The following is a 17,696-nucleotide window of genomic DNA, read 5'->3' as shown; positions in this document are numbered from 1 at the left end:
CATGAATACTGTGAGATGAAGTATGATCATTTTTCGACGGTGACTCCCTTACAAATTCTCAGGGCGGGTAGACAGATGTCGGCTACTTGTCGGATCCGAGCCCCAATTTGTCATCTGGTGAATTTTTTATACTTTACCTTGGATTATTTTTGCAGTGCAACGATTTATGGCTACTATGCTGTGTGGTTTATAATAAGGCTCAGGAATTTATGGTATGGTGTACACAGGATAATGGATTAGAATATAATGAAAGTTACGGTAAAGGTAAACGTAGGCGAAGTATAAAACAAATAGATGAATGAACAAAACAATAAGAAAAGTTATTCTGCATTAAAGGTGAATTTTTTTTTTTCACATAATCACGGCTGACTTACATGGTACAGTCATCAACCAATTATGTCTACCATTAAGAGTCTGTACAACCTGAAATGGGTTTTGCCCTTTTTGGCATAACAGTGAAAGTGTTGAATCAAAAAACTTTGGAAAAAATATATAGTTAAATTGAAGATCTGCACTGATTACTATACGGTGTGAAAACATGATTCTTAAAAATTTTCACGATAAAAAACAAATACAAACTTACTTAGAAATTTTACAAGAAAACAGCCGTATTCAATACGTACTTTACATATACCAATATTATTTTGAAATGAATTGAACTGAATAGAACACGTATAGTATATGATATACATTTTTCAAATGGTTTTAATTTCGTTTTGTAAGAGTATATACTACATATACTCTTACGATGTGCGTAAGAGTATATACTACATATACGCTTACGATGTGCGTAAGAGTATATACTACATATACTCTTACGATGTGGAGGACCACCCCTCTCGTCCCGCAATCTGCGCACTAAAAATTAATATGAATAATATAAGAACAGGCGGTGAAAATTTTACACAGATCCGACGTTGACAAGCGCCCGATGGCGACTAACGGGGCTGAGGGCGGCGCGGGGTGTTGTTAAACCACTGAGAAATTTTCAAGTATTGAGATAAATGTGATTTTACTAACTATAGGGCTTCAGTTGAAAACCAAAATTTAGCATTCACATCCACATTCAAATAATGGGTTTTGCAAGAATTACCAATTGATATATACTTGACTAATGTCAAGCAAGGTACCAATCAGATAGCCGTAAAACATGTATAAGCAGCTGTAAAACAATCGTGTGATAATAGATCACCAATTTTATGTGACATTCATTTAATTATATTTTAGGTTGTCTGTAGTACTTAAATAATAATATCTCCAAATCAAAACCATATTTTATTTATCGTGTTCTTAGGTTTTCGCGATTGTTACACATAGGAAATGGAACCATTTTTCCGGATTTAAATCGCTTATATTTGTTCTTTCATACAAACCAACGTTTCGGGCCATTTACAGGTCCCATGGTCACGGTTGACTTAAATCAATTCAACACATGCTTGACGAAATATTGGTTTGTTTGAAAGAACAAATATACGCGATTTAAATCCGTAAAAATAGTTTCATTTCTTCTATTTTATTTTTATCTAATTCGTTTTACACTTCTATTTTGGCCTGTTTTCGGGACTTTATATGATAAAATAAAGTACATACCATATAATGAATTAGCACATTCTTTAGGCAATGTCCTTAGGTATATCATAAGTTATAAGACCGATATTTAATAGTAAATACTGAAACCATCTGATCTATCAAACCAGTTATTCCCCCTTCTCCACCGGTAACTCGCTAGTGATCCAAAACATTAATGCAAAACGGGTTGGTTTGACATAACTGGTTGACAAAGATATTTTAGTAGCAATAAGCATTACTGCGTTCCGGTTTTGAAAGCCAAGGGTGCTGGTAAAAGTACAGGCACATGGGACTTGTCAACTTATGTCTCAGGATGACGGGCGTAGTGGCAGTGCCCCTCCGGTCTTTGCAATTTAAACTCTGAGTAGCACTGCAACTGTTGTGGACAGGCGTCTACCCTGTCATCAGGCGCATGGCTAGTTTGTCTCGTCATATGGTATCATAAAAATTGACGCCAAATTTTTAATAATAATAATAAAGTCTACAATAGATACAACAATAATAGTAATGATTGTCATATTGGATCGATCGCAGTCGAGGGTATTTCTTATGGACGTTACCATCCCGCATGACGAGGGTCTCGTGAAAGCTGAAACCGAGAAACGCCGGAAGTATCTCGACCTGGCGCACAAGATCACCGGCATGTGGGATGTGGCCTCCACTGAAATAATCCCAATTGTTTTGTCCGCAAATGGATTAATTCCAGTCAGCCTTTCTAACAGTTTGAGGCGGTTGAATTTCTGTGGCGTGTCGCTTCCAGCACAATTGCAGAAGGCGATCCTGCTCGATACGGCTCGCCGGTTCTTGAACCTGAGTCCCTGACCCCGGCCGACTGTGCCATTGCCGGGAAATACCGCCTCTCCCATTTAAAAATTTCTAAATTAATCTTTTAGGCCTTGGGAGAGGCGAGAATCTAAAAAAGACAATAATAATAACACACACACTCAACATAGCCCCTCTCTAGGGAAGCCCTGGGTCGCAGGTGCCATGGACACACACATAGACAACCACAATTTACACCCAAACTCACGAGAGAAATAAATGTAGGCCTTATAAATATTTCTCCCGGCCCGGGAACCGAACCTGAGACCTCTGCGTGGCAGTCCGGCCATTGTAACTTTCGGCCACAGAGGCAGTTAAGTTTCGTTAAATTTCGTTCTATATCATACACATTGTGCTCCTGTTATATATGTTGCGGGTAAAAGGTAAAAACACGCCAAGCTTGAGTCTTAAGATTTAAATTCAACTCTATGCTTCTTGAAATAAGACGGACCAAAGTCAAACCTTGATGTGCTTTTGTATGTACCAAATTTTATTTTATATTAATTAATAACTAAGTTGCAAAAGATTTGCCTAACCGAACTCGATCCCGATTGTACGATGAGTTAAGTTAAAATTGGTTCCTTATCCGATAAATCGACGTAAAATCAGTGCCAGCTACATACCCTTTATAAATTGATAGCCTAAACCCCACTCCTTTGGTTGGAGCCGTTCGGGCCGCAGTAATTAAATTGCTTCTCGACTGCCAGTGGTTTTTATTAAGTGTTACTCATTCGTTTTTAGCACCGAAATACGTACAACTTTACACACGTATGAACCTATGATATTGTGGAACAAAAGCTTGCGATCAAAGGATCCGTTTTTTAGATTTAATCCCCTAATTGATGATAGATGATACTAACGAAAAACGTCCCCATCAAGATATTATTTTATACATTTGATTTTTTTTTTGTAGGTTACAGATTCGGAGTTTGCCATGAATACCTATATTGATTTTCAGCGCCAATATCTAGTCAACATTAAGACATGATAAATCCGTTATCATTTAAGAATAATTCAATATTTTAAAGGAAGTTCAAAAATTCATTTTCAATTTAAGGAAAAATCACAATTAATTTGACAACGAATTTGTCGCCAACAAAAACACACCTAATGTGTAAAATAATATCTTGGCGAGATTTTCTTTCCATAAATCCCCACTGGGCGTAGTAAGTACGTTAGTGGGATTTGTGGAATAAAATTTAATAAATATATTTGGTGGGCATTTGTGGAAAAAACCGTTTTTTCTTCCGCACAACTTCGCCCAAAACTCTATCACATATTATTCAATAAAAAAATACGATGAATTCATAAAAAATATAACCGAATGTATTAATCACACAGTCTATTCTGAGACTATATCGCGAGAGTGATAGAGTCGTCAGAGTCGTTGTGGAACTCAAAAAGTACAAATTTCGAATGACTGATTAGATACCGTGTAAACACACTGATACCGCATTTCAGCATACAAGTAATGTCATATAATGGCGACGCGGTACTAAACTCATTGAACAATCTAATTACCCCATTGGAAGACGGGCATGATAGTTTGTACCTATACTTGTAAAGTTGTCACATCGTTCACTTGCGCCGTTTGTTAAATCTTGATTTTAACAACTTGCAGTTAGTGAAACTAACGCGCTAACAGATGCGCGTATCGCGTGCCTCTAAATAGCATTTGCGTGCTCAGTACATCAGTAAATTGAGATATTATCTAAATTCTTGTAAGATACTTATTTAGCAACTAGATGATAAGGATTAACGGATAACCGTGCGATTTAATTTGCCCTTTTTTTGCTAGTTGATTCAATTTTAGTCCATCTCGTGCATCGAGGCTTCACATTGAAATATTTTAGAAAACTTGCATCAAGCGTCAAAAAACGACCATAGGTCTGTAAGACTAGTAAAAGAAACTAAACTAATGAGGTCTCTAGTCAGTGTGAGTGAAGAAATCTCAGCCTGAGTGAAGAAATAAGATTCTCATAGATATCGCTATAATTTAAAAAGTCGTTAAAAACCAAAAACTGAGATCTGGCAACAAGCACATAGAAAAACGGTGTGTTATGGAAGATATAATAACAAATAATCTGTTTTCACTTTGTATAACAACATTTGATATAATTTCTAAGTATATAATCACTCACTGTATATGGTTACGCACTTAATCCTCTTTGATATATGCAGTAGAGGCCTGCTCTTTAGTCGGCCACTTAGAAAAAATAATAAGCCATCATTCATTCTAATTATTCCTCTTGTCAAGTATATCCGCAATTTTTCTGCAATAAATAAACCACTTCTGTGTACCGCATCTCATCGTTCATCTGTGCCGACTAGTATCCAGATGAGTGGATCACTGCTGCCTTTTAAATTCCCTCGATAAATTAGATTGAAAGTTGTTATATCAATCGTTAATTGTACTCAGTGATCTTTATATCATGCAAGACTATGTCAAATGTCTATATACCATAAATTAATGATGTTTGTTGAGCGTTGTATTGAGTAAAATATGTTATTTGTTGTTATATATTACAAACCGCACCCCATAGACAAACTCGTAAAGTCGGCTGGTTCATTCTGTGGCTTAGTAGGCACAGCGTCTGGCACGGTTTGCTAGAAGAGGTCGGTTCAAATCCGGCTGGGTCGAAGGTTGTTTTTAACGGATTTCAGAAAAAGGAGGAGGTTCTCAATTCGACTGTATGTTTTTTTTGTATGTATGTTATGCGATAATTCCGCCATTTGTGAACCGATTTTGATGATTCTTTTTTTGTTGGAAAGAGGATACTTCCGTAGTGGAGTTTGAAGAAAATCATCCACCTCTAAGGGTGGCTGTTCACGCACGAAGATTATTTTTTATAAATAGCGCCTAAGTTTTATTATAAGGAGCAATTATTTTAATGGTTGATTTTGCTATTTTCCAGTTCAAGGCGTTTTTTTCTCTCAATACACTTTGAGTAGAGATAACCAATTTTTATTATCTCCAGTGTCAAGTTCCGTATAGTGGCGAACACGGAGATGAATCCGGGTTTGCGCACTTTCCGGTAGCCAATTTCAATAAAACTTGGCAAAAAGATGTTATTCCACGTGTTTTTGAGGTCGGTTTTTTTAGTACTCTGTACTGTGATTATTCTCAGTCATCTTTGTTATTAATGATTATAACTTATAAGGTGTTACAGTTATCTCCCCCATGCTTTTCTTGGATAAAACAAAACGTATATAAATTAAATTCTGTTTGCCTTTGCCCAAATCAATGCCACCCTGTTGTTAAGGTTGAAAATGTTATAATTATCAAACACCGATCAGGCCGAGTTCAAAAAAGGCAAAAAAGCAGAGCGGCTTAAAAAAACAACCGCTGGTTCCGACAGATATCACTTCGGCATCAGTGCCTCCATTACAACGTAGACAACGCCGACAATACACAACATTAATTCGATCAACAAATAACTATCTATATACTAACTTTCGATGACCTTCGTGTTCGAGTGGATTGCGCACCAGTTTTCATGGCGCCGCCATCTCTGAGGTCCCAGGTTCGATCCCCAGCCGAGTCAAGTTTACGAGTTTCATAACACAATTACTTTAATTACTTACTTTGGGATCGGAACAATGTACGTGATGTTGCCTAATATTTATTTATTTATTTTTATTTGTTCCACTGCAAATCACGGATCTAAAAACAAAGTCTAGATCGTAATACATTACGCGAGCTGAACGATTATTAAGGAATTTAAAATGTCTTTTAAATATACAAGAAATCTCTGGCATAAAGCAATTGACCGTTAGGGAACTGTTTTTTTCTAAAACAAAGTAACAATACGTACATAAATTACAAACGGAAATTGGAAGTAAACCATCAGCGACTAAAAAGCTTTCCGCGAAAAGCCAATAAAAAAAAGAAATATTTATGGTATTTGAGTATCGTGATGTTTTTATTTCACAAAGTTTTATTTTATTTTATGAGAACAACTGACGGGGCGAACAACTTGTGCGCCTGGTGGTAAGTGACACGCCTAGCCGTAACAGTTCCAGCCACACAGAGCTTTAAATCCGGGTTCAGGTTCTGAACATAGAAAGTCCCTGTGCTTGCACAGGTTATAGTACCCTTCTCGCATAACCAAGAGGTTGATAGAGAGGGTCACTATAATCAAAACACATGTCGAAGATTACGGGAGCTGACCCCTTAACTTATTACTTTTTATTAAGTAATCGATTAACAATGTCATTACATTTTCGAATTTTAAATGGTACAATATTTACCACCCGTATGGTCACCGTTTGTTAAAAGCATCGAGTATATAACCAGAAATAGAGACCAAATGTCATTTTATTTGTTTGAAATCTATTCTGCCAAATTACTACAGTGACAACTGTGTTCCGATTGGTCAGCTCAAATTTATAATAGAAAAATTACATATTTAACATTTAATTACCGATGAAATGTGATTCCGTTTGTTTTGTAATTAGATGTTTTGCTGTTTTTCCCACATCGCCGAATAGAACAGCCGCCCAGAGATTTTTAGTTAGAGATATTATCTTTATTGCAATAAATACAGAATATTTTTGGAATATACGGAGACGTACACACAGGTCAGTTGCTGGCGCTGTACTATTTCAGCTTTCTAATTTGCGATTTCAATGCAAACAAGAGTTGATATTTAAAAGTGATGTAAAGCCTATTTGTCTGATGAGTTGCCAAGGATGGATGGCCCTTATTTCGCCTCAGTTTCTGGTTATATACTCGATGGTTAAAAGTTAGCAATAGAAATCGGAAATTTCATTGATAATGCATGGAAGTTCGCGTTTGTTTAAACTAGGCCCACAACCAGCAGAGAAATGTATATTGTTGCATACATTACAAAAGTAGTATTAGATATCGTACCTTTGTTGATACAGTCATGAGCACTCATATGTGTACTTTAGGATCTTTGAAACTAAAATACCAACGTATTACTTACACAATTCTAGCGAAACACAAAAAGAACAAAGAAAACGACCGTAAATGCATGCACCTGACACTATCTAGTGTTTTTTGAAATGCATTGTTGGCGAAATAAAATTGTGCGAGCTTTATACGACCTCACATTTTTTAAACTTGTAAAACACAATTTATATAAAGAGTTTAAACTGGAAGTGACATAAACGGCTCTCTTTTCCTATTACTTATAACAGTGATTTAAACTTAAAAATCACAATTCAAGAATCAACCTCACTATATTTTCGTTTCTTGCTCCTTGAACAATCATTGTGAGTATATCAATTTTTCGACCCTTAAGATATCACTTAATATTTTGTGATATCGTGAAATGTCTTAGCAAACTGGAATGGGCTGCGTTGAAATGAAGAAGAACTATTGGCCAATGAGACGAATCACAACCGAAACCAGTTGCGAACAGGGGGCCAATCGCGCTATTTTCGAAAGGTTTAACCTTACAACGTTTGAGGTTTTGGTTTTGGTAAATAAATGGTTCTACCGACGCACAAAATGCAATCGCGCTATCTGTTTTAAAGAAAACCAAAACCTCAACTAAATCTCAAACTATAACCTCGTCAAGAGACGTGCCTTGACTACCTGAAAACCGATAAAAGTTGCCGTAAAACGCACTAAAATGTCAATATCTACGAATTCAAGTCTATAAAAGAGCGATTTAAAAAAGTGTGTAAAAGAAATGTCATTAAATTCTATTGTAAACAAACATATGTGTTGTGATTTGAACCAATTTAATTGAATTTAGTGTGTTGTTGTTGTAGATAAAACACGCAGAGGCAAGTACCTACACATTGTTTTCCTTTTTTAATATTCTATTTAATAAAATAGTATCTTTTTATACAATCAAATGGGTACGCTAACTACTATTAATTTCGAAATGTTAGCAATGTAGAATTAATAATGATGCTCGTATTTCAGCCAGTGTGGATGCGGTCGGACGGCGAGCGACCACTGTAAGCCAGCTCCATCTTTGCTGGAGTTCGAGTCGCACAGAGATGTGGCTTGAGAATGACTTCGCTCGGCGTTGTTCGCGCGTGTTATCAGCACGCCTTTGGTGCGCTTGTGGCTATTTTGTGGCCCCGCAATAGATCCCAAAAGGTGAGCTATAATGAGAGGTAATAGGATACAGAGTGAGTGGATCACTCACCGTTATTGTACCAGAACTCATATCACTATAATATGCAATGTTATTATTGTTATTCAGGTGTGGAATGGTAAGCAGGGTGAGAATCTACGCCACATCGACTGCGGCAGAGGTCCTACCAACCTTCCTAAAGGACACCAACTCTAGCACAAAGTAACTAAATAACTTCAAACATACAATTCAATAACAAAGTAACTTTCTCACTCTTTATTATTAATTAAAAAACAAAGTAACTTTCAATTTGAGCAAATTCTTTCCCACTCTTTATTACATCACATCTATTATTTCGTTGACAACGAGCTGATGAGCGTTGAGCAGAGCCGGGTAGAATTCTTATGCATTGAGGAGCTGCGAGCATGCGAAGCATTCTTGCAGCAAGTGAATGCTGGCAGGGTGCAGGCTGAGGCAGCTATTATTTCTGCCAAAGCAGATGATCTGCATGCCCAATCCGTAGCTGCCATTTGCAAAGCAATTACCGAGTTGTTGCCTGCAGTTAACCTTTTTGATAGAATATTTAACAAGAATGACAGGTTTATTTTCAACATGTTTTCTTAATTCCTGCTGATGATATGTTCAATTGTGGAAATCTGAAAGAGCGTAAGGAACGAAGGTCTAGTCTGTAGACTTTTGTCCCCTTTATATTTCCACAGTGATATAAGCATTTTTTTAAATGTATTTTGAAAAGGCCCCTAAACATTCTGGCGTTTATGTTGGCTTCATACTGTATGTATATAACTACCCACCCTGCTTTATTTGTCACTACTCTCATGAGAGGTATGGCACAGTCTTAAATTTAGGTCTCCAATCTTACTATATATATACATATATTTTTGTTTCAGACTTCTTTGAAGAATCAAAAACAAGATCGCTCTGGAAATGAAGGATGATTTGGGGTAGATTGAGGCAATAAATAAACTAAAAATACACTCTTTTTTTTATTTCAACCTCCTAAAAGTATACATCAATTTAGATATTAAGATAATAAACAATTATAATAGGTATACATCGTCATCTTAGAATGGATACCTCATATTTCTATGTAATTTTTTAGGATGAAGATAAAAATATGGTGTGAAGTATAGTAAATGCAATAATGTGTGTAGTTAGCATTTTAATTACTTAAATTATACCTCTTTTAGGTACTTTATTATTACATTATTAATTTTTATTCAACAAAAATCAGTAAAAACAAACTGAAAATGCATTTGTGAGGCTTCACTGTAAGGGGACGATATGTTGTATAAAGTCATGTATTAAAATAGATAAATTGTAACCTTGTAATATATTTTTATACAACTATACATATTTTACCTATATCTGTAATTTTAATATAAATAATAACAATAATAAGTAAATAATAATAACAGGAAATAAGACAACAACTAATAAAGATGATGTACATTGTAAAGCTTATTTTCTCACCGCCTTTTAATACCATCTCTTTCGGCATGCCTTTTAGGAAAGCTGCATATTTATTCATAATAACTGGTTTATTTGAAGCAGCTACCGCTTGTGCCTTTCTGACACTGGCTTGGGAAAGGGTGATAAGCACTTGCCAATGGGGGTCTGGTACGCCCCAGTTGTTAAAAACTATACGAGCTATTAAAATCTGTAACAAAATTAATAACGATTTACACAGTATAGAAATTTTGGTTATTATGCAAAACTGAGAACTTTCGGATTCCACTTAACCCTTACCTTTGTCTCCACATCCAATGCTACAGACCGTCCTTTAACGAGAATATGTAGGCATAGTTCTTCCACCAATCCTGAAATGAATTCCGTGGACAAACGGAATATCGTTTGCGGAATTTCTCCTCAGACATGTTAAATGTGATCGTCTTTCTATGCTTTTCTTTTATTTAAAGCCCGTTCTTAGGCCACATCCACCTCATAAACACTTTCCGAAACATTTGAGTAACCATGGGACATCTTTAATATACGATAAACGTAGTGAAAAGTTACTCTCCATTAACTGCCACACAAACGTTAACCTTTCAAAGGTTAATCTATTCCCCCAAGGTTACATGTGAGGTTAAAACGTCAAAATATTTAGCGCGATACCAATTGGCATTGTTTTAGGTTTTGGTGTTACCTTTGACAATTAGCGCGATACCAAATGTGCGTTACGTGTCACACGTCTAACGTTTTGGCTTAGGTTTTTGTTTTGACAGTTAGCGCGATACGAAATGTACGCAACGTGTCACATTGGCGAGGTTGAAGGTTTAGGTTTAACCTTTGACAATTAGCGCGATTGGCCCCCAGGATGAGGTACGAATGGCACGAGTTGCGATTAGAATGTGGTACCAATAGTACGAACTGCAAATAGGACTACCCGCGCATATGAGTTGCGAAAAGGATAAGGTCTAATGAGACGAAGCGTAAACAGGACGAGTTGCGAACAGAAATAAGTGCCGAATAGGCTTACGTTTCCAATGACAGGCTTTGTGGGTTGTTTTGTAGCAACATATTGTTCAATTCTAAAATGAAATTTCAAGGGCAATTTCAAAGTCTAAAATTTTTGGCTACGGTCCAATCACGACTGGATTGTTTTTACCTACGAATAAATCACATCCAGAAAAGAAGATAGAAATGCTTTTATTTATGAAATGGGTAACAAGTTTGTCATCGTACGCAACTATACAACTGACTTAACTAAGTTACCCAGCACTTAACGACCATTCTCACTTAGTTGTATCATAGTATAATAAAACAAGTAGTCCAACTCCCTCCTATGTCTTCAAGTCACTCAAAGCGTAGGGTTGCTTTACAATGGTGCAATACTGAAGTAATATTTGTCAAAAGCAGTACTTACATATTTATGTATTTTCACTTCTCATGTACGTGAATATAGCCTTACATAGCGGGAATAAAGTGCATCCTTTAATCTCTAGGGCGTAAAAAGTACCTAATTCTTTTATTTACTTCGAGTGAACAAACTCAAACAGCCAGCAGTACGCTCGGTTTCATGCCCACCTTCCACTGCAAGCGGTAACCTTCATATATGTGCTTCCATCGCACACGAATGAGCAGAGCGGACTGAGCGAGTTTCAAACGGAGTCCATACGGACTCCGTTTGACTCGCAACTGAAAGTTTCCTAGAAGTGCTTCCACCGCTAACGAGTGAGTGAAACGGACTCGGCGAGTTAAGAGGGGTCCGCTGTATCATTGTGTCGCGTGCTAGTTTTGAGCGAACTCCGCTAACTCCCCAGCTCCTTCAACGTCCAAACTTCAATCGCGACTTGAACGCGCAATATACTACCTGAAACTGATTGATTTTTGCCGCCTAACTCACTTCGCAAAGCCCGCTGATAATGGAAAGCGAACAACTCGCTCATCTGATCCATCTCATTTTCCGCCTAGCTCACTTCGCTTAGCCCACTGGCTGTGGAAGGTCAAAACCTCCTTTCAGTGAAATTCTTTCCTAGTGGAAGGACAAAACTATTTTACTTCGCCCCGCTCAGCTATTTCCCGCTCTTTTCCCTTTCACAATGAAAGGTCAAAAATCAGTCCGTGCCTTTTCCGCATAGACAGTGGCGCCATATTATTTTCCCGCGTTTGTTGTATCTGTGTCTGGCTGGAAAAAAAAATACCGCGAAAACTTCAGAATTTTGGTTTGTAATTTTGTTGTAGAGCGAAAACGATTGAATTTTTTTTCTCGCAGTCGAAGTGAAAGTAAAGTTTTACCTAGAGTTTAAAAGCCAATAAAAAAAATAAATAAAAATCATTCAGACAACATAGTCCATACAAGTTAGTAACTTAGTAACATAATGCATCTTATAACTATGTTAGTGTTAGGATTAGTACGGTACAGTCAATCTACAGGCTGACAAATTACATATTATAATTATAAGTACATCAAACAGGATGAATCCAGCCCATGCAGCGGCTCACTGACTCACACGAAAAAACATGTAACTCAGTGAACCTCCGGAACAGAATCATCTTCAGGATCTCGTTGCTGCTACCCCTCACTCTTCGTACTATTTATGTGGACATTTTACGCATGACAGCTTATAAACCCTCGGTGGGTATATATTGGCTCATTTTAGTCTCTCAATAAAAAATATACCATTTATTTACTGATTTATTTATAAAGGTACACCAACAGCATAAATATGGTTTTGTTCAAAAAGGTTTATGGTAAGAGGAATTGCTCTTATTGCCTATTACTGGTACCTACACACAACTTTGTAGAAATTAATTAGTATATAACTAAGTGTATATACATGTTAATTGAAGAAGGAAAATATTATTATAAAAAACATAATTATATTTATAAACAAAACAAGAGATCGGTCCTTTTTTAAACAAGACAAAAATAATATTAAAAACTTAAAATAATTACACCGCTATACATACTGTTACACCAACATCGCGAATTAGTGTCTCCATTATGGGAGTATGATCATGAAGTAGAAATGAAATGTGATTTTGTTGCTGGTAACGCCATATACTTTATGTCTGAGCTCGCATCTCCTTTTCCTGTCCCATCCCAATCCGTGCTACGCCAAAGCTGCATCAACCGCCAATGATATTCACAGTGATTGCGCGCGCGCCAGCGGGGCCTGTCTCAAGGCGAGCGCGGGAAGATCTCCGCCCGTACCATTCACAGTGCTTTGTCTAGCGTCTGTTTGCGATTTCAAAGTGTGGGTCTACCCGCTCGTAGCCGCTACGGCACTGGGAAAGAGACGCCAAGACCCGCGCGCCAGCCACTCTGAATAAGGGCAGTGTGTGTGACGTTACGTTTATTCAAGAAAAGGTAGCGTTGTTTGTGGCCAGCCTGCGTGTAAATATGAAGCAGCAGTGAGAACGTCGAGCTTTTGGTCATCGGATTTGAAGGTTCATGTTAGCACGGTCTCCTTTTCCTTTTACTTGCGAGTTCACCCAATCCACATCTCTCCACGAGCTATCGATAGACAATTTTTTTCATATCGATGCCTTACTTTCTCAAACTCGTATCTTATAAAGAGTGAATATTCAGGAGACGGCAAAATGTTCTATTTATTTTAACCTTCCAGTGGTCGCACTCTTGCGCCGAACATAAGCAGTCCTGTGCGGTCTGTGAGACCGCAACTTTACGCGTTCAGTTTGAGAAGACAAACGAATATTTTCATGACGTTGTGTAGCACATGATAAAGAAAGTATTTTATCTATATAAATGAAAATAAAAAAACATTATTTACTTATTATTTTTGTAAATTTGTGCTTATTAGTTGAATAGTCTATAAAAATTCAAAATTTTACTCATAAGACACAAACAACGTTAAAAATCAACAAAATACCAAAATAAGATGAAATTTTCTATCTTAATCGTTCATAAGCACGCTATAATAGATTATTATAGAGAATGTCAATATTGTCATCAATTGCACTATATTGTAGTAACTCTAAAATCACAATTATTTTTGAATGCTTTTTTTCATGATGTTCTACCTACTATCTCAATTCTTATAAAATAAAAAAGGAAAACAAAATAAAAAACTTCTAACTTTTTTAGGAGTAGGTAGTACGATAACCTACTCATTATCAGTAGCAAATGAATCATCATCTTCTGTTTCCGCCTCCTCTGCAAGTCGTTCTGATTCTTCGTAACTCATGTTGTGTCTACAACAAATAATAATGTAATATATAATAAATAATTTAATATATATTACATAAAATAATGTGATTTTGTTAGTAATATAGCACAAATAACGTGAAATACTCACCCAGGTTTCAATTTCACTCCATGAATTTTTCTGGAACACGACCGGTCGCGCGCGGAATCTGAGACCGCAAACACAAATAAAGACACATGTGCTCTTGCGACGAATGTCACAGGGCTACTAAGGGAAGCGCAACCATTTATTGTTTATAGTTTTTGTAAAATGACTAAAATAAGGTCGCTGCGGCCTCTGAGACCGCGCACAATCGCTGGAAGGTTAAATTTATTTCTTATCAAGGGTGTTAATTTAAATTTTAAATTTAAAATTAAATTCATTTACGATTAAATAGTAAAAAAAATTCAAAATTGACACTGATTTTTTTTTTGTTTTAAAGGCTTTATTATTCTAAAGTAAAACACTCTTGTTCAAACAACTACAAACATAATAATAAATACGTTTACTATTTGATACCGTCACTTGGTTTTATAAAAAAAGGACTTATCACGACTTGCTCTTGTTGACTGATAATCCAGAGGTGTATTTTCTTCTAGTTCTCTTTCTAAGTAAGTTGTATCCCGCACACAATAAAAAAATGCCGCGGAATTAGCTACGCGTAATATTTTCGAATGGCAGCTCAAACTAAGGCAGGATTCAGAAACTTACGATAACTCGGTTGACGACCGATTTATTTTTATTAACAACACTCGAATCGAACGTCAACTATTGTATTCGAAACCGAACCGAAATGACGTCACATCCGTATCCGATTACTTGAACTTCTCGACCGGCAAAGGCTACAAACGTTATTCAGAGCACAGTTATCGAATGAAGTTACCGAACGTTCTATTGGTTACAAAGCAAGAATGTAATATGGAAATCTCTTAGTATTTTAAATAAAGCCTGGATTTTGTTCAATTTTATTAATTTATTTTAATGCAAGACTGATGCGTTCCTGTATTTTAGGCCTCTATAGTATTAAAATGTATATAAAAGGATTTTCATTTTTCTTATAATCTATTTCACTGACTAACCCCGGAAACTCTGTTGAATAAAGATATCGTATCCGCATCCGACTCGAACATTTATCTCGGAAAGTTCTGAATAGCTCGGAGAGCACCCTTCGATTCGAGAACGATATTCAATCGAACGATCCGGTTAAAATATCGAAGAGTTCTGAATCGGGGTCTAGGTAAGAGCTCTCCATACACACCAGAATACGCGCCATCGCGTAACTGCCGTATTACCCATTTCTGCCATCAAGTAGTAATGACAGCATTACTACATTCCAGTTTTACACGGCAAGGTTTGCTGGTGAAATAACAGGCACATAGGACTTGTGAAGTAATGTCTCGCGATGATAGGCGCATTGGCAGTGCAATTTAGGTGTTTGTGATCTAAAGCTCTGAATGATACTGCAAGTGTTAATGGCGCACGAATTATTCGTCCCGTCACTTGATACACGAAAAAATTATTTTGACTTTGAATTAACTTTGACTGTTCGCTAAACATTATTTAGTGGCGAAATTTTCTTTGCTCGAACTGGTAATTGTATTTAACAATTTTAAATGGGTGTCGTCCAACTTAAATAATATTTATAGACCGTTGTGCTAGCCATTCTTAACGCATTTTTATTTTATTAATGTATATTTTTATTTTTATCACGTTTCTCATACTAAGCGAACATTTTTTTTTAAATAATGCTTAGAAACTGTAATAAAGTAGTAAGGAGTATAACTATTTTAAACAGGAAATTCTTTTTGAAATAAAATTAAAAATAAAGTGAAACGAAAATAAAATAAAAACTGAAATTATTAATATCGAATCAAATTATGAATGTGTTGCCGACCTCAAAAACGCCATGGTAGCCTAGGTAAGTATGGGGTGTGTTGGGTATATGTGTCAGGTAATGCCTACATTAAGTTGGAAAGTGAATAGTATGTCTGCCTCAGTGCACAACTTTAGTAGACAACTTTTCAGGAGATTTGTAGATTCTACCTACGAACGAAAAATCAATTTAATGCTTAATCAATTTTACATGTACGTAATTAAATATAAAAACGAGCTATGGAGCGAGCTATGTTCGCATTTCTCTACGGGATCGAATCAGATACGAGGAGATCCGCAGAAGAACGTCACCGACATAACTCAAAGGATAGCAAGTTGAAGTAGTAGGGGGCCTGCTCGGGTACCAGGGCCACATAGCTGACAGTCGTTGGGCCAAAAAGCTTCTCGAATAGAGACCACGAACCCGAAGGCGTTCAGTGGGACAGCCCCCTACTAAATGGACGGCGGGATGCACGTCGCGTCCGACCGGCTAGTCTGGCAATCTTTGGGGGACGCCTATGTTTAGCAGTGGACGTCTTCCAGCTGATATGGTAATGATGACGTAATTTGTTTCATGTAGTTCGCATTATTTTTATGAATTCCATTTTGAAGTAGAATCTCACGTGGCTTTATCATACCAACTGTACTAATAAACAAATTTGTTTTCTTGTATATCTATATTTTTGTTTATTGTTTAATTGTTGGTTAAGTAGTGGTAGGCAGTGTCTATAGACAAAGTTAACTAGCTGATATCGTAAAGATTTCCCTGACATCTTTTCAAAATTAGTCGTTTTGTGCAGAATCTGACCCTAAGAAATATGAATGTTAAAATTTTTTTTATGATGCTAGTGACGGAACCAACAATTAGTGCGCCTAATAGTAAGCAACACGCTTGTCCATAGTAATAGCAGTGTTATTGAGGGCTTTAAACCGCAAAGATCTGAGGGCACTGCCACCACACCCTAAGTAATTTCATCAGCACCCTTACCTTTCAAAACCGGAACGCAGTAATGTTCACATTACTACTTGATGGCAGAAATTCTTCCAGAAAAGTAACCTTACACTTTCCTGGAAGAATTCTTTCACTATGAGCTATACATACTATACACTAAAGATATTTACTCTACAATTATTTAATCATTTTCATTTGTCAATGTATTAAATACTGGTAAAATAAACAACTGTGCGTCCGCTCTCTGCGAATTCCCCACGAGACATTTTGTCATCTGTCTTTTTTATTGAACATAAGAAAAATTCCGAGGACTTCTTAAGTTGCTTATAGCACTGACCATGTGTCGTCTAAGTATGTTAAGTAACTTATCACCATCCAGCAACATAGTTAATTAAGTTATAGCGCTTTTAGCTTGCAACTTAGCGGTCAACGTCGTGCTTAGTTAGCGAACAACGCCTCGACATAGAACGCTATAATACGAACTGAGAAATTGGATTTGTTATTACTTTGTTTCGTTATTTTACATTAAAATGTACTTCATGATAAAAAGTATGTTATTTTCTTTTAAGTATGGATTATGGCAGAGTATTATATTCTCTGCTCGTATACATTAAGTTAAAAGTGATTCGGATTTTTTCTTCGTGACATTGAAAAAAATAATTGTGTGCACGACTTGTTTGTCGCATAACCAGTCGTGCATCTGGTGGTAAGTCTCCCAAAAGATGGCATCCTAGGTATTGCTATACCACTACAGCC

This window comes from Hyposmocoma kahamanoa, unplaced genomic scaffold (assembly GCF_003589595.1).
Source record: "Hyposmocoma kahamanoa isolate Upper Pololo Valley unplaced genomic scaffold, ASM358959v1 237, whole genome shotgun sequence".
NCBI classification, from domain to species: domain Eukaryota; kingdom Metazoa; phylum Arthropoda; class Insecta; order Lepidoptera; family Cosmopterigidae; genus Hyposmocoma; species Hyposmocoma kahamanoa.
This window is presented reverse-complemented; position numbering follows the sequence as displayed.